The sequence below is a fragment of the Sycon ciliatum genome, chromosome 3 (assembly GCF_964019385.1).
Source record: "Sycon ciliatum chromosome 3, ocSycCili1.1, whole genome shotgun sequence".
NCBI classification, from domain to species: domain Eukaryota; kingdom Metazoa; phylum Porifera; class Calcarea; order Leucosolenida; family Sycettidae; genus Sycon; species Sycon ciliatum.
In genome coordinates, this window is record NC_088645.1 from 23,612,210 (window position 1) to 23,636,857 (window position 24,648).

Below are 24,648 nucleotides of genomic sequence, written 5' to 3' on the forward strand. Positions count from 1 at the left end.
CAACGTGCCACTCGTCTGTCCTGCCCTGGGGCAGGTGTTCAAGAACACCTACAGCATTCCATGCCGCCTGTTTGTGTCGGGTGGTGGAGAGATAAGGAGTCAGGAGGGTACCTGCCAAGGTGATCCTCTCGCCATGGCGATATACGCGGTCGCCATGATGCCATTGATAGACAAGCTGTCAGAGTGCTGCCCCGACGTGGTGCAGCTATGGTATGCTGATGACGATGCTGGTGGCGGACAGCTCCTCAACCTAAGGCAGTATTGGGATGGGATTCTGGAGCATGGCCCTGGCTATGGATACTACCCTAACGCGAACAAGACAACACTAATTGTCAAGGAGCAGCATTCGGCCCTGGCACTCCAGCTTTTCAGGGACACGGGCATTCGTGTTGTGACCGAGGGTGCTCGGTATCTTGGCGGCGCACTCGGTTCAACGGTCTTCTGTGAGGAGTATATCACAGATTTGATCGACAAGTGGACGCTGCAGGTTGATCGCCTGGCGGAGGTGGCCACCACTCAGCCGCATGCTGCGTACGAGGTGTTTGTAAAGGGCCTCGTGTCCAAGTGGCGGTACCACTTGCGCGTCCTATCTTGCCCTGCGCATCTTCTGGCCCGTCTCGACGCCGCCATTACGACCAAGCTGCTGCCAGCGCTCAGCGGCCATTCGTGTTCGGACGAGTCGGCACTGAGAAAGTTGCTATCGCTACCAGCGCGGTTTGGTGGCATGGCAATCCCTGTGCCCTCGGTGGAGGCCGAGAAAGAGTTTTCTGCATCCAGACAGATTGTGGCTCCTGTGGCGGCCTGCATAAGACCACCAGCACATCCAACAAGCGCCAACGGAACTACCCAAACAGACCAGCTGAACGAGGCAATAGCCCTCAGCCGGCAGGAGGCCGGGCGTATTCGCAGAGAGAGAGCTACCCAAGCCACGGGTCTCGTTAGCGAATTGCGCCCGGATTTGACAGCAACACAGGTGCTGTTAGTGGAGAATGCCGCAGAAAAGGGCGTATCGTCTTGGGTAACGGCGGAACCATCGTCCCAAATGCAGATGGTCCTGAACAAATCAGATTTCCGAGATGCGTTCTGCATCCGCTACGGCCTGCAGCCTGACGGACTCCCCCTGACTTGCGTATGTGGTGCTGCAAACACAATAGACCATGCGATGATGTGTCCGGCAGGGGGCTACCCCATGGCACGCCACAATGAGATCCGGGACTTGTTGGCTGACGTGATGCGTGAGGCGGTCCGGGATGTGGAGGTAGAACCGCCTCTACTACCATATGATGGTGAGCGGCTCCAAGGGAGGACAGCCAACCGCTCGGCAGGTGCCCGCCTGGACATCCGGGCTTGTGGCTTCTGGACGAGACAGCAAGATGCCTTTTTCGACATCCGGGTTACACACCCAAAGGCAAGCTTGCTGTCGCGTCAGGAAGTCATCAGCCAGCTCCGAACGCATGAACGGATGAAGAAGCGCCAGTACGGAGAGCGGGTGACAGCAGTTGACAGAGGTACGTTTACACCTCTAGTTTTTTCTACCTCGGGCATGATTGGCAGAGAATGTTCAATGGCACTGAAGACACTGGCATGCCTGATTGCAGAGAAGAACGTCGACCTACACGTATCGGTTATCATGGGTCAGCTCCGTTGTAAGCTGTCAGTCTGCCTTATGCGATGGGCAGTCACCTGTTTGCGTGGTTCAAGATCGTCATACCGCCGCAACAGGATGAATTTCACGACGATGTGCAGGTTGCGGGCAGCCTGACCGTGATAGTACCTCACGGACATTTGCCCAACATTGTCCCATGATAATGAATTCTCGAGTTTTTGGACATTGTATTGCATTGCTGCTCCATCTACATGGCTGTATTTGTGTTTCACATCTCCATTTCAAGTTTCCTAATAAAGATTGTGTCAAGTAGTAGTAGTAGTAGTAGTAGTAGTAGTAGTAGTAGTAGTAGTAGTAGTAGTAGTAGTAGTAGTAGTAGTAGTAGTAGTAGTAGTAGTAGTAGTAGTAGTAGTAGTAGTAGTAGTAGTAGTAGTAGTAGTAGTAGTAGTAGTAGTAGTAGTAGTAGTAGTAGTAGTAGTAGTAGTAGTAGTAGTAGTAGTAGTAGTAGTAGTAGTAGTAGTAGTAGTAGTAGTAGTAGTAGTAGTAGTAGTAGTAGTAGTAGTAGTAGTAGTAGTAGTAGTAGTAGTAGTAGTAGTAGTAGTAGTAGTAGTAGTAGTAGTAGTAGTAGTAGTAGTAGTAGTAGTAGTAGTAGTAGTAGTAGTAGTAGTAGTAGTAGTAGTAGTAGTAGTAGTAGTAGTAGTAGTAGTAGTAGTAGTAGTAGTAGTAGTAGTAGTAGTAGTAGTAGTAGTAGTAGTAGTAGTAGTAGTAGTAGTAGTAGTAGTAGTAGTAGTAGTAGTAGTAGTAGTAGTAGTAGTAGTAGTAGTAGTAGTAGTAGTAGTAGTAGTAGTAGTAGTAGTAGTAGTAGTAGTAGTAGTAGTAGTAGTAGTAGTAGTAGTAGTAGTAGTAGTAGTAGTAGTAGTAGTAGTAGTAGTAGTAGTAGTAGTAGTAGTAGTAGTAGTAGTAGTAGTAGTAGTAGTAGTAGTAGTAGTAGTAGTAGTAGTAGTAGTAGTAGTAGTAGTAGTAGTAGTAGTAGTAGTAGTAGTAGTAGTAGTAGTAGTAGTAGTAGTAGTAGTAGTAGTAGTAGTAGTAGTAGTAGTAGTAGTAGTAGTAGTAGTAGTAGTAGTAGTAGTAGTAGTAGTAGTAGTAGTAGTAGTAGTAGTAGTAGTAGTAGTAGTAGTAGTAGTAGTAGTAGTAGTAGTAGTAGTAGTAGTAGTAGTAGTAGTAGTAGTAGTAGTAGTAGTAGTAGTAGTAGTAGTAGTAGTAGTAGTAGTAGTAGTAGTAGTAGTAGTAGTAGTAGTAGTAGTAGTAGTAGTAGTAGTAGTAGTAGTAGTAGTAGTAGTAGTAGTAGTAGTAGTAGTAGTAGTAGTAGTAGTAGTAGTAGTAGTAGTAGTAGTAGTAGTAGTAGTAGTAGTAGTAGTAGTAGTAGTAGTAGTAGTAGTAGTAGTAGTAGTAGTAGTAGTAGTAGTAGTAGTAGTAGTAGTAGTAGTAGTAGTAGTAGTAGTAGTAGTAGTAGTAGTAGTAGTAGTAGTAGTAGTAGTAGTAGTAGTAGTAGTAGTAGTAGTAGTAGTAGTAGTAGTAGTAGTAGTAGTAGTAGTAGTAGTAGTAGTAGTAGTAGTAGTAGTAGTAGTAGTAGTAGTAGTAGTAGTAGTAGTAGTAGTAGTAGTAGTAGTAGTAGTAGTAGTAGTAGTAGTAGTAGTAGTAGTAGTAGTAGTAGTAGTAGTAGTAGTAGTAGTAGTAGTAGTAGTAGTAGTAGTAGTAGTAGTAGTAGTAGTAGTAGTAGTAGTAGTAGTAGTAGTAGTAGTAGTAGTAGTAGTAGTAGTAGTAGTAGTAGTAGTAGTAGTAGTAGTAGTAGTAGTAGTAGTAGTAGTAGTAGTAGTAGTAGTAGTAGTAGTAGTAGTAGTAGTAGTAGTAGTAGTAGTAGTAGTAGTAGTAGTAGTAGTAGTAGTAGTAGTAGTAGTAGTAGTAGTAGTAGTAGTAGTAGTAGTAGTAGTAGTAGTAGTAGTAGTAGTAGTAGTAGTAGTAGTAGTAGTAGTAGTAGTAGTAGTAGTAGTAGTAGTAGTAGTAGTAGTAGTAGTAGTAGTAGTAGTAGTAGTAGTAGTAGTAGTAGTAGTAGTAGTAGTAGTAGTAGTAGTAGTAGTAGTAGTAGTAGTAGTAGTAGTAGTAGTAGTAGTAGTAGTAGTAGTAGTAGTAGTAGTAGTAGTAGTAGTAGTAGTAGTAGTAGTAGTAGTAGTAGTAGTAGTAGTAGTAGTAGTAGTAGTAGTAGTAGTAGTAGTAGTAGTAGTAGTAGTAGTAGTAGTAGTAGTAGTAGTAGTAGTAGTAGTAGTAGTAGTAGTAGTAGTAGTAGTAGTAGTAGTAGTAGTAGTAGTAGTAGTAGTAGTAGTAGTAGTAGTAGTAGTAGTAGTAGTAGTAGTAGTAGTAGTAGTAGTAGTAGTAGTAGTAGTAGTAGTAGTAGTAGTAGTAGTAGTAGTAGTAGTAGTAGTAGTAGTAGTAGTAGTAGTAGTAGTAGTAGTAGTAGTAGTAGTAGTAGTAGTAGTAGTAGTAGTAGTAGTAGTAGTAGTAGTAGTAGTAGTAGTAGTAGTAGTAGTAGTAGTAGTAGTAGTAGTAGTAGTAGTAGTAGTAGTAGTAGTAGTAGTAGTAGTAGTAGTAGTAGTAGTAGTAGTAGTAGTAGTAGTAGTAGTAGTAGTAGTAGTAGTAGTAGTAGTAGTAGTAGTAGTAGTAGTAGTAGTAGTAGTAGTAGTAGTAGTAGTAGTAGTAGTAGTAGTAGTAGTAGTAGTAGTAGTAGTAGTAGTAGTAGTAGTAGTAGTAGTAGTAGTAGTAGTAGTAGTAGTAGTAGTAGTAGTAGTAGTAGTAGTAGTAGTAGTAGTAGTAGTAGTAGTAGTAGTAGTAGTAGTAGTAGTAGTAGTAGTAGTAGTAGTAGTAGTAGTAGTAGTAGTAGTAGTAGTAGTAGTAGTAGTAGTAGTAGTAGTAGTAGTAGTAGTAGTAGTAGTAGTAGTAGTAGTAGTAGTAGTAGTAGTAGTAGTAGTAGTAGTAGTAGTAGTAGTAGTAGTAGTAGTAGTAGTAGTAGTAGTAGTAGTAGTAGTAGTAGTAGTAGTAGTAGTAGTAGTAGTAGTAGTAGTAGTAGTAGTAGTAGTAGTAGTAGTAGTAGTAGTAGTAGTAGTAGTAGTAGTAGTAGTAGTAGTAGTAGTAGTAGTAGTAGTAGTAGTAGTAGTAGTAGTAGTAGTAGTAGTAGTAGTAGTAGTAGTAGTAGTAGTAGTAGTAGTAGTAGTAGTAGTAGTAGTAGTAGTAGTAGTAGTAGTAGTAGTAGTAGTAGTAGTAGTAGTAGTAGTAGTAGTAGTAGTAGTAGTAGTAGTAGTAGTAGTAGTAGTAGTAGTAGTAGTAGTAGTAGTAGTAGTAGTAGTAGTAGTAGTAGTAGTAGTAGTAGTAGTAGTAGTAGTAGTAGTAGTAGTAGTAGTAGTAGTAGTAGTAGTAGTAGTAGTAGTAGTAGTAGTAGTAGTAGTAGTAGTAGTAGTAGTAGTAGTAGTAGTAGTAGTAGTAGTAGTAGCAGCAGCAGCAGCAGCAGCAGCAGCAGCAGCAGCAGCAGCAGCAGCAGCAGCAGCAGCAGCAGCAGCAGCAGCAGCAGCAGCAGCAGCAGCAGCAGCAGCAGCAGCAGCAGCAGCAGCAGCAGCAGCAGCAGCAGCAGCAGCAGCAGCAGCAGCAGCAGCAGCAGCAGCAGCAGCAGCAGCAGCAGCAGCAGCAGCAGCAGCAGCAGCAGCAGCAGCAGCAGCAGCAGCAGCAGCAGCAGCAGCAGCAGCAGCAGCAGCAGCAGCAGCAGCAGCAGCAGCAGCAGTAGCAGCAGCAGCAGCAGCAGCAGCAGCAGCAGCAGCAGCAGCAGCAGCAGCAGCAGCAGCAGCAGCAGCAGCAGCAGCAGCAGCAGCAGCAGCAGCAGCAGCAGCAGCAGCAGCAGCAGCAGCAGCAGCAGCAGCAGCAGCAGCAGCAGCAGCAGCAGCAGCAGCAGCAGCAGCAGCAGCAGCAGCAGCAGCAGCAGCAGCAGCAGCAGCAGCAGCAGCAGCAGCAGTAGCAGTAGCAGTAGCAGTAGCAGTAGCAGTAGCAGTAGCAGTAGCAGTAGCAGTAGCAGTAGCAGTAGCAGTAGCAGTAGCAGTAGCAGTAGCAGTAGTAGTAGTAGTAGTAGTCCCGGGTACCTGTGTCTGCGGCGCCGGCCTCTGTGGGTCCCGGTTCGTCTGGACAGCCTCAGGCGGAACCATCCTGTTCACCAGCATCGCTATATCAGCCATCGCATGTTCGTCTGGCCCCTCTGTGTCCGGAAAAGCAAGCGTCGCGTGAGCCGAGTACGGTGGTTGAGGGTGGCAGTAACTCATCTGCAGATGAAGGGTTTTGGAGTCAGACTACTGATGAGACTGTGAGCATGTTCGATTCTGCATACCGTGAAGTCATCTCATGGAGAAGAAACGTGTTTATGGTCCCCTTCGGCTCGGAAGGCAAAGAGTTCGTCAAGGAGATTGCACGCCTCATTGGCTTATTTACGGATGGCTCGGGTGCTCGGGCCTTTGCGTGGTCGGCGGTGGTCGTCGCCTGTCATCTGTTGTTGCAGAAGCCGTTTCGTGGATCTGCGGCTAGCGACCACAAGACGTTTTTGGTCAAGCGGCTTGGGCTGTGGACTGCCGGTGATCTCTCTCCATTGCTACGGGAGTCCCGATGCATTCAGGCTCATCTCTCTGATGCAGCCGTGGGTGATTCGAGTCCACGTGCTTTGGACGATGTTCGCTTAGCGAACATGGTTTTCAATGACCGAGTTGGCAGTGCTGCCCAATACCTGGATGCTGATGGTGCTGGTGGCGTTCTTCCCCTGGATGAAGAGGTGAGTGGGAAGTCAGTTCTAGAGCACCTGCGGGATAAGCACCCTGCTCCCCAGCCGGCTGATCCAGACATCCTACTGGACTGTAGCCCCGACCCCCCGGATCCAGTTATGTTTGAGGCGATAACACCAGCAGCTATGAAGAAGACGATATTGGGAATGAAGGGAGCTGCTGGACCTTCGGCTTTGGATGCGGCTGCCTGGCGTCGGATGGTTGGCATGTTCAAGTCAGCTTCTGACGAGCTCTGTTCGGCCCTCTCTCGCGTGGCCAAATGCCTGTGCACGGAGAGGCTGGACGCTTTGCATCTGCGCCCGTTTCTGGCAGCGCGACTGATACCACTGGATAAGCGACCTGGCGTGCGGCCCATCGCTGTGGGTGAGGTGTTTCGGCGTGCAGTTGGCAAGGCAATCATGGCGGCGATTGAGAAGGATGTGGTGATTGCGACGGCGCCAACCCAGCTGTGCGTCGGGATACCATCGGCATGTGAAGTGGCTGTGGAGGCGCTGTCATCGGTATTTGCCAAGGAGGAGTCAGAGGCAATACTCCTCGTCGACGCCACTAACGCCTTTAATTCAGTGAACCGGGCAGCTGCACTGAACAACATACGACGCGTGTGCCCAGCTGCAGGGCGGGTATTTGTGAACACGTACCAAGCGGATATCCCCCTGTACCTGGATGGTGGCGAGACACTCTACTCAAGAGAGGGCACGTGCCAAGGAGATCCACTGGCCATGGCATTTTATGCTTTGGCTACCGTCCCTCTGGCCAAGCATCTGTCCACAACATGCAGTGGTTCCATGCAGGTGTGGTATGCTGACGACGATGCCGCTGTGGACCGCGTTGTGGCACTTGGTGAGTACTGGAACTGCATCTCGGCTGAGGGCCCGAAGTATGGCTACAAGCCTAATGCTGCCAAGACCGTGCTCCTCGTCAAGAGCCATCTGGTGTCAGACGCTGAGCGGGTATTTGCAGGCACTGGCATCCGGATTTGCTCTGATGGCGTCCGGTATCTCGGTGGAGTCATCGGCAGCACTGAGTTCTGTGATGGGTTTGTGGGAAGCCGTGTGGGTGACTGGTGTGCTTTAACCAAGAGGCTGGCGAGTGTTGCAGAGACCCAGCCCCACGCGGCTTACCACTTATTCATCTCTGCCATTCAGTCTCGGTGGTCATACTTGCAGCGCGTTGCTAATGCTGACGGGGCACTCTACGCACCCCTGGATCGCGTCCTAAATGATCAGCTGCTGCCTGCATTCACGGGCCATTCTGTGCCGGTTGAGGGAGGTTTGCGAGCACTGCTTTCCCTTCCAGCAAAGCTTGGTGGTCTTGCGGTCCGTAGCAATGTGTCACGGGCGGCTGCTGAGCGCACCTTGTGCCGAGACGCCATTGCACCCATGGTGGAGTTGGTAGTCGGTGGCACCTCCACGCATGAGGTGTCGTCTGTGGTAACAGCATGCAGGACATTGGCTGCAGGTGCTCGGGCGGCGCGCCGTGTTCAGCAGCGGAACTTGGCAGAGGAGATCCGATCCGGCCTCCCGCCCACGCAACGGCTACTGGTAGAGGTCGCAGGTGAAGATGGCGTCTCAAGTTGGTTGACGACTCCACCTGCGACTACAATGCCTGGGACCGTTTTCAGCAGGACGGATTTCCGTGATGCTGTGGGCCTACGATATGGCCTTCCCTTGGAAGGTTTGCCAGCATCATGCGTGTGTGGCAAAGACATGACAAGCCACCACGCTATGACATGCCCCTGTGGCGGGTACCCAACGCAACGTCACAACGAGGTTCGGGACCTGCTGGCTAGTGCCATGTCCGAGGTGGCGTATGATGTCGAGTTGGAGCCTGTTCTGCTGCCTCTCGATGGTGAGACGGTCTCAGGTATTAGAGCTGATGCCGCTCGTGCAGACATACGGGCTCGCGGTTTCTGGACGCGACAGCAAAACGCCTTCTTTGATGTTCGGGTTACCCACCCAAGGCCGTCTTTGCTGTCGCGTTCGGGAGTAGCGAGCCAGTTGTCTGACAACGAGAGGCAGAAGAAGCGCCAGTACTCGAGCCGGATCAACAACGTCGACCGCGGTTCGTTCACGCCGTTGGTTTTCGCCACCAATGGGCAGTGTGCGCCGGAGGCGTCAATATTCCTGAAGTCGTTAGCAGCTCAAATCAGTGAGAGGAACCGTGATCTCCCCTACTCACTGATCATGCGCCAGCTTCGTGCCCGGATCAGTGTGTGCCTGATTCGCTGGCGAATAACTTGTCTGCGGGGGTCACGGCACTCGTACCGCCGAAGGCTCATGGGTGCTGGTCATGGCGGTTTTGTGGTGGAGTGTAGGGCCCGTGCCCACCTGGCTGTTTAGCATGCCTGACCTAACTGTTTCATGATATTGTCTGTATTTTTGTTGTAGCAATTTTGCTATTATATGTTGGTCAAGATTTGATGGTTGACTTGCCCGTTTTCTTTGTGTACCTTATCTGGTTTTCTCTTGTCTGGGTTGTTGGATGAGTTGGGTAAACGGTGCTGCTTTGATTGTGTTTGCGGATGCGGGTTTACTCTTTGTTTTGGTATTCGATAGTTGACTTGATTCTTTTATTTTATTTTCTTATTGGATTTTCCGATTTATTTGATTTGATTTTCCTATCTACGATATACTTGATTGGATTTGCCACCATTGCTTTCTTTGCTTCCGTTTTTTGAATTCTTCATTCCGGCACCCAGTTTGTTATCAAATAAAGTCAACGTTCTCAGTAGTAGTAGTAGTAGTAGTAGTAGTAGTAGTAGTAGTAGTAGTAGTAGTAGTAGTAGTAGTAGTAGTAGTAGTAGTAGTAGTAGTAGTAGTAGTAGTAGTAGTAGTAGTAGTAGTAGTAGTAGTAGTAGTAGTAGTAGTAGTAGTAGTAGTAGTAGTAGTAGTAGTAGTAGTAGTAGTAGTAGTAGTAGTAGTAGTAGTAGTAGTAGTAGTAGTAGTAGTAGTAGTAGTAGTAGTAGTAGTAGTAGTAGTAGTAGTAGTAGTAGTAGTAGTAGTAGTAGTAGTAGTAGTAGTAGTAGTAGTAGTAGTAGTAGTAGTAGTAGTAGTAGTAGTAGTAGTAGTAGTAGTAGTAGTAGTAGTAGTAGTAGTAGTAGTAGTAGTAGTAGTAGTAGTAGTAGTAGTAGTAGTAGTAGTAGTAGTAGTAGTAGTAGTAGTAGTAGTAGTAGTAGTAGTAGTAGTAGTAGTAGTAGTAGTAGTAGTAGTAGTAGTAGTAGTAGTAGTAGTAGTAGTAGTAGTAGTAGTAGTAGTAGTAGTAGTAGTAGTAGTAGTAGTAGTAGTAGTAGTAGTAGTAGTAGTAGTAGTAGTAGTAGTAGTAGTAGTAGTAGTAGTAGTAGTAGTAGTAGTAGTAGTAGTAGTAGTAGTAGTAGTAGTAGTAGTAGTAGTAGTAGTAGTAGTAGTAGTAGTAGTAGTAGTAGTAGTAGTAGTAGTAGTAGTAGTAGTAGTAGTAGTAGTAGTAGTAGTAGTAGTAGTAGTAGTAGTAGTAGTAGTAGTAGTAGTAGTAGTAGTAGTAGTAGTAGTAGTAGTAGTAGTAGTAGTAGTAGTAGTAGTAGTAGTAGTAGTAGTAGTAGTAGTAGTAGTAGTAGTAGTAGTAGTAGTAGTAGTAGTAGTAGTAGTAGTAGTAGTAGTAGTAGTAGTAGTAGTAGTAGTAGTAGTAGTAGTAGTAGTAGTAGTAGTAGTAGTAGTAGTAGTAGTAGTAGTAGTAGTAGTAGTAGTAGTAGTAGTAGTAGTAGTAGTAGTAGTAGTAGTAGTAGTAGTAGTAGTAGTAGTAGTAGTAGTAGTAGTAGTAGTAGTAGTAGTAGTAGTAGTAGTAGTAGTAGTAGTAGTAGTAGTAGTAGTAGTAGTAGTAGTAGTAGTAGTAGTAGTAGTAGTAGTAGTAGTAGTAGTAGTAGTAGTAGTAGTAGTAGTAGTAGTAGTAGTAGTAGTAGTAGTAGTAGTAGTAGTAGTAGTAGTAGTAGTAGTAGTAGTAGTAGTAGTAGTAGTAGTAGTAGTAGTAGTAGTAGTAGTAGTAGTAGTAGTAGTAGTAGTAGTAGTAGTAGTAGTAGTAGTAGTAGTAGTAGTAGTAGTAGTAGTAGTAGTAGTAGTAGTAGTAGTAGTAGTAGTAGTAGTAGTAGTAGTAGTAGTAGTAGTAGTAGTAGTAGTAGTAGTAGTAGTAGTAGTAGTAGAATTTATTATTTTACTAGGGAACTCCCAACAGGCGTTGCCTTTTTACTGGGAACCCTAGGAATGACTTGGTGCTTGTGACAAATGCAGAAAGGGGCTTAGCTTGACGACATCCAGGTGGAAGCATGTTCCATCTGTCTGGTGCCAAAAATGAAATAGCATTCAGGCCGTAACGAGACGTAGCTCTGGGTAGGTTCAGAGCGACTGAAGCTTGACCGCGGGTAGCAGCATTTGTGCGGCATGATGCAGAGCGGGGGGTAAATATCGTGCTTAAAAGAGGACTGGTGCAACGAGATAGACACCTAAAAACAAACACAAACAGCTTCAAGTTTACACGGCGAGAGAAAGTATACAGGTTATATTTGGTGAGAATGAAATCAATAGAAGTATACTGATCAGGGCCAAACACTCGCCTTAGGCACCTATTGCTGGTTGACTCAAGTTTGTCTCTGAGTTTAGCAGACAAGCAGTGAACATGACATGTGCTGGCATAGTCCAAGGTACTCTGGACAATTGTCAGGTAAAACATGCGGCGGCCGGTCATGGAGACATCGCGGCGCCCGTGGCGGAATGAGGCAACCTTGCACTGTGCCTTTGCGCACACACGCTCAACCTGCTGCTCGAAGCTGAGCGACGAGTCCAATAGGAGGCCAAGGTACAGAACATGGCTGGACTCGGGGATTACTACTGCTATGAAGTTTGAAGTTTGATCTTCCGTCGTGCCCTCACCAAAAATCTGGCCTGGTCGGCCGTCTCTAAAGGTACACAATGTCATCCTGCAGCCAGGGTGTTTTGAGGCCATGAAAGTATGTGTACTATTATGACATTGAGTAAAGTAACGGTCTACACCCGGGAATGTCACTCACTCACAGACCTGTAAAAACTAATTGGCAAAGCACAGACATCAGTTCTCCTAGTGTTGCAACGGCAAACGGCTTTTGAATCGACCACATCTCGGCTACATAGGTGATACGAGTATTCAGAAATTGTGCTAATCTATTCAAAATTCGTCTCCCTGCATTCGCCCTCCTAGGAAGCTCATCAGTATAATAATATCGTCGTGAGACGTTCTATCGAAACAAGAGTGGTAGGCACGAATGCCAAGGTGACCAACAGCAACACAAAATGAGAACAATGGGAGTTATTGGCCCTCCTTGCTCCTTGACTATAGTCGCTGTTGAATACTGCTGATAAACGAATGGATATATCTAATGCAAAAGACATTTACCAACCACGTATCACCACCATGAGTTCGGATCTTCGAGGCTTACCACCTTGTAACATTGCTCTATCGATTTTACGGGCATCCACATGATGACTGACCCGGGGACGTCAACATTCACATAATAGAGAGGTTAAGATGCACGTTATTTCTGACGTGACGCGAAAGTTCAGCTCGCATTATTTGGCTCGCACGTCGAAAAATCAACGCGCGTGACCTGCTGCTTACGTCGAAATTTGAAGTTTTACGCCAAATTTGACGTGAAATTGCGCGTAACGTCGGACATAACGTGCATCTTAACCTCTCTAGTTTACTTTTACTCAGGCTGATTTCATCCAATGGCCTGGCCTGTGGGACTGCCCTATTCAAAATTTAATAATAATAATAATAATAATAATAATAATAATAATGCTCACGAATTGGGCGCGCTTCAACAGGCCTTGCCGACCTTCCATGACGCCAATATTTTGTCGGCTGAAGCCTCGGTACGATAGCTCCAAACAGCCAAAAAGAAACTACTTCAGGTGGGACGTTGGCCACGACAGTACCGAGGAATGCATAATTTGAAAAATGTTACATACCACCAGCAGGCCAGATCACCTCGTGCCCGAGTTCAACTAATAACTTTTTTTGTTGATCTGACTTCCAGATTTTATGCGACTGGAAGGCGCGTTATATCCTCTACATCATATCAGGGAGTTGTCTACAACAAAGTTGTCTACAACTCCCTGCTCTACATGAATCATAGTCGCGTTATCTCATTGTACTTACCCAAATAGAGCGTGACCAACACTCCCTTATTTTACTCTTGTCGTGACCCATGTGAACCGAGCCGGGTAAGTCGCTGAACCGAGCGGGGTACATCGCGACATCGCGATATTGCTGAATATGCCCATCATAACTCGCTCAGACCGGCCGCTGATTGGCTGAAATCGCCCAAATCGTACGGTACCATAGCCGAGATACATCGATAAGGCAGAGTACATGCACGTGCTGCGACTCCCTAGCCCTGCTCAGTGCTCTACACTCTATGATCGGTACTACAGGAACATGGGTGCTACTGGATTGTCTGTCGACGTGTGTCTTTGTTGCTTTGCCGGCAAAGCCCTTCCTGTTCACCTGGCTCACGATCACGGAGTTGAGTAATTCGGAGAGGCTACAGGACACTTTGCTTGCCACAACCTTGTCAAGGAACAACGCCATTGGACACTCCCTGAGGTGTCCACTCTTGCCATTCCGGCGCTGGATAGCGAACCAGTGTGGGTTCAGGATGAGGGTTCTTCAGTTGCTCTTTTTGGTAGCGGCGGGACCTTGTTTGGTTTTCGCCCAGACCAAATGCAAGGCACCATTGGCATCTGAGGAGATGTTTGATGAGTATTGCGAAATGGCTCATCCCTTGAAGCCCGCCTGGGAGGTGGCGAATTTGAGTGACACTTGCTGCAACATCCGCATCGGGCCCATTCGGCTGCTGGAAACGGGCGACTCCATTGTCGATCCTCAACACCCTGACGTCCTGGCGAGTTTCGATGATGCAAGCTGCGCGTCGGGAATATCTGCCAAGGGCTGCTTCAAGCCGCCAGCTTTCTACCGCCAGTACTCGAACGTTCAGAGTCAGAGCGGCACATCTGGTAACGCTAGCGGGATTGCGATCCTGTCAGACTCTGCAAGGCATGAGACTTTCGCTCAGGTCAGAGAGCAAATTTCTCTTTTACTGAAATGGTCTTCCCGTGTCATGCCGAACCTGGCCGACTATTTGAGCAAAGCGTATGTCCGCGTGCTCATCAACTCCTGCCAGTTCTTCAACAAAACAACAAAAAGGAACGATTGGTCAGGACACCCTGAAGGCTCCCCATTTATCGAACTGGGGGGTGGATGGAGACAAAATCCCTCCGTTGGCATTGAGGAATCTGCTATTTACACCGGCCCGGGCGGCTGTGTGGTACGCCCTCGCCTTTCCAACGCTATCGAAGAGTTCTTCCATACAATTCATCAAATAGCAATCCAGGAGCTAGATCCGGACGCGTACATCGCCATTCTGTGTTTGTCTGTGCGTGACACGGCGAGCGGCCTCTACCTGTGGTACCACCTGGGAGAGAAGGGAGTGCACGGCGTGAAGTCAAACTACACGGCAGGAAACGGACCGGCCGGACAGACCGAAGAGCGCATTGAGAGTGCCCTGTCCGAGTACGATGGTGAGTGGGCATCGGCATTGGCGTACGACTACTTTAGCAGTGCTATCGCCGTCTGGCTGGGGGTGCCTAAAGGCGACTTCCTCTACCACAACGCGGCCGGCCAGAGAACCACCAGCCGCGCCCTGTTGAAGAAGAACTCGCCGGATGTGGCATGCCTGTTGGCACGCTACTTTCCCGACGTAGGAGAAGAGAACGGAACCTACTGCCCGAGCGTGCTCACCGATACGGAACATTGCCGCCTGCTTCCCGGCTCGTGTTACTGCCATGGCAGCATGACTGCTGAGTACCTGGGTCCTCCGGTGAATCGTACCGAGTGCCCCACACTGCAGCAGATCAAGGAGCAGTCTGGCTACAAGGACGAGACCTTGCCCGGCGATGCCATGATCGCGCGCTGCCAAGGCTGCTACACACCGGGCTGCGAAACGGACCAGGGACAGGAGCGCAGCGTGGTGGCGAACCCGGGCGGTGACACATCCCTCTACCCGAGGGGACCTCTGGGCACGGCGGCGCTATCGGCGGCAATCCACCCGTCGGCCCCATCCTCCCTGGTGTCGTTTACAGTGATTGGCGCTCTGCTCAGCATCCTGTCCTAAGAACCTCCGCGCAGAGTAATGATTCTTTCCAAAAAATATCTGAAACAGACGCCTACAGTCGGTAGATAGAACAATTGTTATTGTCCCTCGACCAGTAACAGTGCTTGCAGAGGGCCAACAGGTATGAATGCCAGGTTACCGTGCCGACTGCTGAGAATCACAAAATAACTCATTATTACGGTCACAGAGCTGCTATCGTGATTATTCTTTTCCAGTAATAGTATTTTTTGTATTCTCTTTCTGTTCGTATCGTTTCCACCTTCTTTTCACTGTGTGTACATCATATTGCATTCTTTTTCTAATTTTGAACGTCCGGGACGGAGTGCGAGGTGCTGCCTTGGCTGAACTTGCGTTATTTTCTGCCGGACCCCGGTTGTTCACTGGGTGCGTCCTCCAACACACTATAGCAATTGTATTGTATCGATCTCACTAGACCAGCTCGGTCCGCACAGGATGCGGAGGCACCCGTGAAAATATTCTTGTTTGCAACAGTTTTGCTATCTGTGTGCAACGTGGTTTTTGGCATTCAGCAATACTGTGAATTCAAGGCTAACGTGTTCCATAACTGCTATTACTCGTCATTATATCCATTTTGAAAATATAATTCCGTGGCACCAGTAATTTCCGCAGAAATCACAGTTACGTTAAAATAATTATGTGGAGTTCTGACGTCTGCCTGCCTGCGTGCATCTCTCTCTCCTCTCTCTCTCTCTCTCTCTCTCTCTCTCTCTCTCTCTCTCTCTCTCTCTCTCTCTCTCTCTCTCTCTCTCTCTTTCTTTCTTCTCTTTCTCTCTTTCTCTCTGTCTCTCTGTCTCTCTGTCTCGCTGTCTCTCTGTGTCTCTCTCCGTCTCTCCCTGTCTCTCTCCGTCTCGCTCTGTCTCTCTCCCTCTCTCTCTCTGTCTCTCTGTCCCTCTGTCTCTCTGTCTCTCTGTCACTCTCCGTCTCTTTCTGTCTCTCTGTCACTCTCCGTCTCTCTCTGTCTCTCTCTCAGTCTGTCTCTGTCTCTCTCTCTGTCTCTCTCTCTGTCTCTTTCTCTGTTTCTCTGTCTCTCTCTGTCTCTCTGTCTCTCTGTCTCTCTGTCTCTCTGTCTCTCTGTCTCTCTGTCTCTCTGTCTCTCTGTCTCTCTCTGTCTCTCTCTCTCTCTCTCTCTCTCTCTCTCTCTCTCTCTCTCTCTCTCTCTCTCTCTCTCTCTCTCTCTCTCTCTCTCTCTCTCTCTCTCTCTCTCTCTCTCTCTCTCTCTCTCTCTCTCTCTCTCTCTCTCTCTCTCTCTCTCTCTCTCTCTCTCTTTCTCTCTTTCTCTCTTTCTCTCTGTCTCTCTGTCTCTCTGTCTCGCTGTCTCTCTGTTTCTCTCCGTCTCTCCCTGTTTCTCTCCGTCTCTCCCTGTCTCTCTCCGTCTCGCTCTGTCTCTCTCCCTCTCTCTCTCTGTCTCTCTGTCCCTCTGTCTCTCTGTCTCTCTGTCACTCTCCGTCTGTTTCTGTCTCTCTGTCACTCTCTGTCTCTCTCTCAGTCTGTCTCTGTCTCTATCTCTGTTTCTCTGTCTCTCTCTGTCTCTCTGTCTCTCTGTCTCTCTGTCTCTCTGTCTCTCTGTCTCTCTGTCTCTCTGTCTCTCTGTCTCTCTGTCTCTCTGTCTCTCTGTCTCTCTGTCTCTCTGTCTCTCTGTCTCTCTGTCTCTCTGTCTCTCTGTCTGTCTGTCTGTCTCTCTCTCTCTCTCTCTCTCTCTCTCTCTCTCTCTCTCTCTCTCTCTCTCTCTCTCTCTCTCTCTCTCTCTGTCTCTCTGTCTCTCTGTCTCTCTGTCTCTCTGTCTCTCTGTCTCTCTGTCTCTCTGTCTCTCTGTCTCTCTGTCTTCTCTGTCTTTCTGTCTCTCTCTCTCTCTCTCTCTCTCTCTCTCTCTCTCTCTCTCTCTCTCTCTCTCTCTCTCTCTCTCTCTCTCTCTCTCTCTCTCTCTCTCTCTCTCTCTCTCTCTCTCTCTCTCTCTCTCTCTCTCTCTCTCTCTCTCTCTCTCTCTCTCTCTCTCTCTCTCTCTCTCTCTCTCTCTCTCTCTCTCTCTCTCTCTCTCTCTCTCTCTCTCTCTCTCTCTCTCTCTCTCTCTCTCTCTCTCTCTCTCTCTCTCTCTCTCTCTCTCTCTCTCTCTCTCTCTCTCTCTCTCTCTCTCTCTCTCTCTCTCTCTCTCTCTCTCTCTCTCTGTCTGTCTGTCTCCTTTCTACAGTGTGTAGTTTGGTCTCCTTTCTACAGTGTGTAGTTTGGCCTCCCTCATAGCAAAGTCAACTTTGTGTAACTCCTACCATTGCTTGTTTCTGCTCTGTCGTGCTTCTTGGTCCATAAGTGGGGCGGCTTAACCGGTTATGTTGGACTTGAAAATATAATACTCTCAGGTGCTGACGAAGTGGGGGTTGAGATTCGTGGCCTAGGCCGTTATCATCTAAAATGCAGAACTGGCTACAGAACTGTCGTAATCATAGTATAATGATTAGGACCGTATACATGTTGGTATCCTGCACCAGGTAGAAATCCAGACTGTTGGTCCTTGGTGCCCGACAGTACTGTAATTTTGATCATTGGTGAGTGAGTGCTGACAGTAGGGACTTGTTGATGACATCAGTAGGGAGTTCCATTGCCTCAACTAATCATGCAAGGTTTTCTTTAGTAACAAAGCCAAGTGGGCCCATGTTTTTGGTGCTCAGGCTATTGTTTTTTTGTAACTGGTGGGGTGTTTGACTGTGGTACCTCTCCGGCTACTGACTGCACACAGGTTATAGGCTGGTGTCACTGTAGTGAACGCAGTAAGCGGCCTATCGTCATCGTCATTGCATTGTATTCTTTCTACTATAAATAAAGTATACAACAACATTGAGCAGGGAGTGGTGCTTTCGTGCAGGTTTGCTGAGTCGAAGGTTCGATGGACTTCTCTTCTTCTTTGGATGGCAGTCGTGAGTCAGTCAAGTGTCAAGTCGTCGGCGGAATAGCGCGAGCTCCAGTGTGAGAGCAACCCATTCACAACAGTGCAGTTCTAAAATTCCTAAAATCCTCTACAATGCATGTACTACCCCTGGTAATGGTAGTGTGCGTCATAACCGCTCTGGTAATTTCCGCTTCTTTTTCACTGCTAGTGCTGTATACTGGTCGGCAACTGAGGCTCATCATTCCCTGCATTGTCACGTGGCAGTTGCGCGCATTTGGTGTGCGAGTTCACCTAAAGAAAACAACAAGGGAAGAATGCTGAACACCCCGCAGACCAGGCAGAGCCTTCCACGCAGTTGAATAGACAGAGAGATGAGAGGGGGGACTTCAAGTCATGCCTCAGTGTATGTTGCGACTCCGAGTTTCACGTTGTCCCGATCACCAGGCAACTGACGGCTCCAAAACAGACAGTCATAACAATAGCGTTCGTGCTATTGGTTTTCCTCATTGAATTCTCGCCTCGCTCCCCCGGCCTTGATGTTCAGGCCTCCTGCCTTGGAGGAAAACAGTTGGCTGATGATCGTGACAACGTGAAACTCGAAGTCGCAACACAACCTCCTTTCGCTCTTAGTCTATTGTGTAGGTATCAACTACTACTACTACTACTACTAGTACTAGTACTAGTAGTAGTACTAGTAGTAGTACTAGTACTAGTACTACTACTAGTAGTAGTACCAGTACTAGTACTACTGGTACTAGTAGTAGGTGCATTGTATACCGGTATTCATTATGTAGTGGATACACTGTCACTTTTTTCTTTCTTTTTTTAACAATAATAATAATAATAGCACATTTCGCGTAGTAGAGCATAAAGAAATTCAGTGTTTTTTTTAACAATGCAACACAATAATTATTACGTAGTGGATGCACTGTATATGTAGAGTCACTGAAAGTTTTTTTTTTTTTTTTTTGCAGCATCATTGTAAAGGCTCTTTTACGGGCCTACAAAACACAGTTAAATTGTTTGCCATGGCGACGGAGGATTGGAAACCAAGTCACATAATGATGTCACTGCAAGTGCGATGTGAGTGAATGGTTTTCTTACCTTCCACCTTCAATCCTGATCCTCTGTACTTACTGTCGCTAGCGTGAGCAACCGTCATCTCTTGTGGGACCATGCGAAGTGTCATGCTGCATAGCGTCCAGCGGATAATGCTCCGAAAATGTTCGTATAATGCTAACGATGCTCCAAAAACTACCGTATAATGCTGATTATAATGCTTCAGCAAGGGCTATAATGCTCTTGGTTTGAGACAGAAATGGAAGAAAGCCTGCACATCGTCAAACTTCTAGGAAATTATGCATATCGTCGATCTGCCACTGAAGCTGCCACCTTATCTCTCACGAGCTCCCCCACTTCTTAGCACTATGTCTATAAGACATGATTGCTTCTCCATTGGCTGCTCCACACTCCAAATTTGGTGCAGGGTTGTGGCAGAATAGTCGGTGTATCAAATATTTCCCCTAATTATCCATGTAGGCCGGGAGAGTTGAAAACATTATTGCGGGTAGTCCCTATCTCTTAATTTATTTGCTGGCCAAAAATCCTAAATATAGGATTTGAAAATGTGTGCCTTTTATGCCGTTGATATTGGTCATCACGACCAATAATAACGGCATAATGGTTTTCATGGACGTTGTAAATATGTTTGAGGCATGAATGTTTACATTTTAGATTCATAGGGCGATAATATTTCTGATGAATACCTATTTTCAGCAATAATTGGAAATTTGAGCATAATTGTTCAGCTGCTGTCATGGAAAGGACTGAAGCAGTGAATGTGCAGAAGAACATTACAGATGTGACAGGGGGTAGTCTCATGACGACATATCGCACAAGCTGTCATGAAACTACCAGTTTTAAGGATAAAACAAGGTCCAGTAAAATCTCAAATCCTATATATAGGATTCGAAAAATAGGGCAGAGGCCTTAGTAATATTGGGCAAGGAGATGAGCCTGAGTTGTTAGTATTTGAAAAATTATTATTAAATTTTAAATAATAATAATTTAAACAATCGACGAGGAGACAATAGTCGTTAAATGGCAATAAATAAGATAAATTGTGCACTCATAACAACAGCAAAAATGAAGAAAGTCAAGTTCCATAACGTTTTCTTGTGACTGTCATCAGTGGAACGCCGTCACATAAAAATGTAATAACTAAAACACACACTTATATACATGTAGCTAATATGGTTTCAGGTAGAAATACAGCAGCTAACAAGTACAAAAAGCGAAGTTTGCACCTTTGCAATGTGTGAATATAGTGTATGTGAGAAAGGTAGTGGCAGATGAATGTGATACTGTGTGAATGAATGTAATGGTGCGTGTGTATTACTTGAAGAGTGTGAGTGATACAACGTTTTCTTTCTGTTTACATAGCACAGGGTCACGAGTACGAATATACACAGCTTCCAACACCTGCAATTGCTTGAAGAAACGTGCGCAACGGATAACACTAAACCAGGAATCGTCAAACACCTTACGACATTCTGACATTCCGTTGCGGACGTTTCTTCAAGCAATTGCAGGTGTTGGAAGCTGTGTATATTCGTACTCGTGACCCTGTGCTATGTAAACAGAAAGAAAACGTTGTATCACTCACACTCTTCAAGTAATACACACGCACCATTACATTCATTCACACAGTATCACATTCATCTGCCACTACCTTTCTCACATACACTATATTCACACATTGCAAAGGTGCAAACTTCGCTTTTTGTACTTGTTAGCTGCTGTATTTCTACCTGAAACAATATTAGCTACATGTATATAAGTGTGTGTTTTAGTTATTACATTTTTATGTGACGGCGTTCCACTGATGACAGTCACAAGAAAACGTTATGGAACTTGACTTTCTTCATTTTTGCTGTTGTTATGAGTGCACAATTTATCTTATTTATTGCCATTTTAATAATATTAGTGCAATTAGGAGTATAATAGATGCAGACATGGCCAGACAACAACGAGTTCATGGAATTTTTAAGGATTTTTATGTTATTCAAAATCGATTTTCGTGTTCCGCTCATCAGTGAATAGTATCGGAACTGAGGGTACTGTGTACAAAAATAGAACATTTTATAACAGCATAATTAATTAAAAGTGTGAAAAACAAAGGAAGTGCTACAGCATTACATAATAGGTGTCAAACATAGTGCTAACGTATATAACTGAGTGCAGCCACAAAGCAAGAGGTGATACAGTGCAACATGACACAACATTTACATCTGATGACCAGCTACGAGAACAACTTTAGCGCGACTACGTGCTTCTTTTGTTTACAAAGAACAGGATTATGCACACGAATACATACAGCTTCCAGAACCTTCAACTGCTTAACATAACTTGCACGGCACAAAACAGAAAAGTGAGAATCATCGTACACACTAGGACAATCTGGACGTGATAGCAAGTGACAAAATACAGCTGACTTTTTGCTCACGTCGCTCTCTTCCGTCTCATCCCGCTCCTTTCCTTCGACCTCCTCCGCCCTATCCTCGTCCTCCGTCTCATCTTCATCATCATCGTCCTCATCACCACCATCATCATCATCAGTCACTTCCTCATCATCCGTTTGATGCTCAGTCTCACTGCACTCCTTATCAGCCTCCAACATGGCTCCATCATCTCCACCAGCATCACAAGTCGTTTGACCGCTGCTCCGCGTCACCGTTACTGGGTTCTCTGCAACTGCACACCCATTTCCATTGTCCATTTTGCGTGGGCCAAGTCCATTCCGTGCATAAATTTCAAGTGAATAGTTTGCTGTGCTTCTTCTGGGTCTATGGGTGAGGATATTGGTTTCATTTTGGTTTGTCGATGATCTCCCTCTCTGTCCAGACACAATCGGCACCGTGGATCCCAGCACCGGGGGGACCACCGTCTCAGTAGTCACCAAAGGTAAAGGGGGTGGCTCAGGTGGAGGCAGGGGCAACTGCCGAGGTGAAGGTTCAGTGTCTCTCGGTGGCCCCTCCTCCATTCCAGGACGATGATGTTGTGCTAGAGTAGGCTCCGCTGCCGTTTGCAGTGGGTCGAGAAGTGGTGGCCAGGTCAATGATGGCAAACCCACCCCAGCCCCAATAATAATTTATTATTATTTTTAATTATCTTATTCAACTCACGATATCTACTAAGACCTAGCAAGGAAGAATTGGTCACATACTTTTTGCTATTCTCATGCCACACCCATTTTGAGTTGAAAAATATGACCAAAATCCTATATATAGGATTTAGCAAATTAAGAGATAGATGCTATCGCCAGAGCCTATGGCACAACGAGAAAACTCCTCTCCGTCTGTTTGATATTCACATCGCATACGTCTCCTCCATAGCTCTCCACTAATCTAAAAAAACCTCGTAAACCATTATTTTGACATTTCTCCGGATGTGTGTAACTGCCTCGGTGGGGCATGCTACATGCATGGCTTGTATACATGTAAATTTTATTTGACCACATCGCTACAATCATAACGTCTTTATGTAGCAATGTGGTCAGGTAAAATGTACATTGTACATGTATGTCTTATGTAGCATTAGTGCCAAAGGTGTTACGTGTCTACACAATCACAAAGTTATGTGTCACACAATGCATAAGGTTGCACCAAGAGTACATAAACCGGTTTATGTACTCTTGGTGCAACCTTATGACCATGACTGTAGCCGATTGTTACGAAAAACCTGGGATTTCCCGGTATTATCCACTATGAAACTCGTTATGCCGCTCAAACCTTATAATGCTCGTTTTGTTCCTTTCTAATGCTCCATAATGCTCTGATGCTCGGATTGTCTTATAATGCCGAATATTATGCCGGCATTATTGATGTCTTCCACAGGAGACACCTCCAAGCTATAATCGGTATCCGCCACCCGGACCACATCTCTAACGAGAACTTGTATGCAAGGACAGGTGCCAAGCGGAGCCAACGTCAGAGACGATCCAGCGCAGACGCAGAAGGATGCTGGGTCATGTGTTGCGCATGCCAGAAGACACCCCCGCAAGCAAAGCCATGTCCTGCTACTTTGCTGCGGACGCCACCGCGCTGTGTGGAAGGCCAAAGACAATGCTGCCAACAGTATCAATCAAGGACACTGCTCAAGCTGGCGTCATGATGCAGTCCGCCAATAACCTGCGTCAGTCCAGATGTCTCGCAATGGATAAGATCAAATGGAAAGGACTATTTCCGTGACACATACCTACCCTATTTACCGCGGTGCTCAACGTGATACAGAAGCGGAACAGGCATACAATTTTCATTGTTATGTCTTATTACGCGCAATGTATTATTATTATGTCTCCTTTATTCACTTCTTTCGAAGGCGACAAGCCAGACCCACCAGGAAATATTTCCATGGGTGGGACAGCAAAAAGAAAGTGAAAAAGTAAAAAAGCTAAAAACCAAAGGGACAAGAAATAGGGGGAGGAAGAGGAAGAAAGGAAAGAAACTCAATCCGAACTCCAACATCAAAACAATAATAAAGAATTTGCAGCGACAGGCAAAGTACATCAACTTATGAAGGGAGTAACAAAGGAAATATCTTTATCAGTCGTTATTCAAGTCTCTTGGCTATTGAACATGAAAACGCAGCAGATGTGCATCTACATGCTAAACGTAGTGTGCAACGGACCTTAGGGCGCGCTCACACTGCGACCAAAACCATCGTCCAAGTTGCATGGCAGAGAGAATCCCGACATTATTCCACCCCAGCAATTTGCATACAGACGATATCACTCGTGTGAGGAGGCCCTGGCTGTTGCAATTGATAGCTGGATGAAAGATTTGGATAATGGGAAGGTTGTTGGCGTAGTGCTCGCTGATGTCAGGAAAGCGTTTGACAGCGTCAATCACCAGTTGGTGTTGAATGAGTTATTTGTGAAAAAACAAAAACAAAAACAAATAAATAAATAAAACCTAAAAACCAAAGGGACAAGAAATAGTTGAAGGAAGAGGAAGAAAGGAAAGAAACTCAATCCGAACTTCAACATCAAAACAATAATAAAGAATTTGCAGCGACAGGCAAAATACATCAACCAATGAAGGGAGTAGTAACAAAGGAAATATCAGTCTTTATCAGTCGTTATTATTATTATTATTATTATTATTTTAAAACGAAGGTAAGTTTTGGGTCGCAAATATCCACGCAAACACACATCCAGTCATAATAAGGCACTTGTCATAAGTATCCGAACGTTTTCGGTCCCTTCTCATCAAGGATTATACAGGGAATGGCTCAAGCTGGAAAGACTAAAACTTACATAGCGTAAAGATAATTAGATAACAACACTCGTGACAAGGTGGAAAATTATCAAGTTTAGCACGACACAAAACTCGAAGGAAGATAATAATAGTGACAACAACATAGTGAGCAAATTAAGTTACATTGTTACCACCTCGACGAGGAGTAACACCAAACAATTGTAGCGACAACACATTTTCTTTCTGTACGCAAAGTTCAGGATCTAACTTACGGATATACAAAGCTTCTAACACAGCCAAATGTAACGCACATCTACCACGTGACAATATTGAGAAAACATTATCACTGTACAACTCACGACAATTGGTACGGGCTGACAGATGTTGCTTGATTGACGAAGTCAATTGACGAAGTCGGACACCGGACAAGTTGGAGTAAGAAGCTCAATAGAAATCCGCAATGGAGGAGACGTAACGGAAAGGACACCGGGTATCGCGCACCCAACGGTTAGTGTCAAGAAACGTGGAAGGCCGCGGAAAGGCGAAGAGACAGATAGTGGTGATGCCACGAAGAGGCGAGATGACGGGACATTGGAGGAGACAACACCCAATGGAGCTAAGAATCGCACTTCGTCAATCAAGCAACATCTGTCAGCCCGTACCAATTGTCGTGAGTTGTACAGTGATAATGTTTTCTCAATATTGTCACGTGGTAGATGTGCGTTACATTTGGCTGTGTTAGAAGCTTTGTATATCCGTAAGTTAGATCCTGAACTTTGCGTACAGAAAGAAAATGTGTTGTCGCTACAATTGTTTGGTGTTACTCCTCGTCGAGGTGGTAACAATGT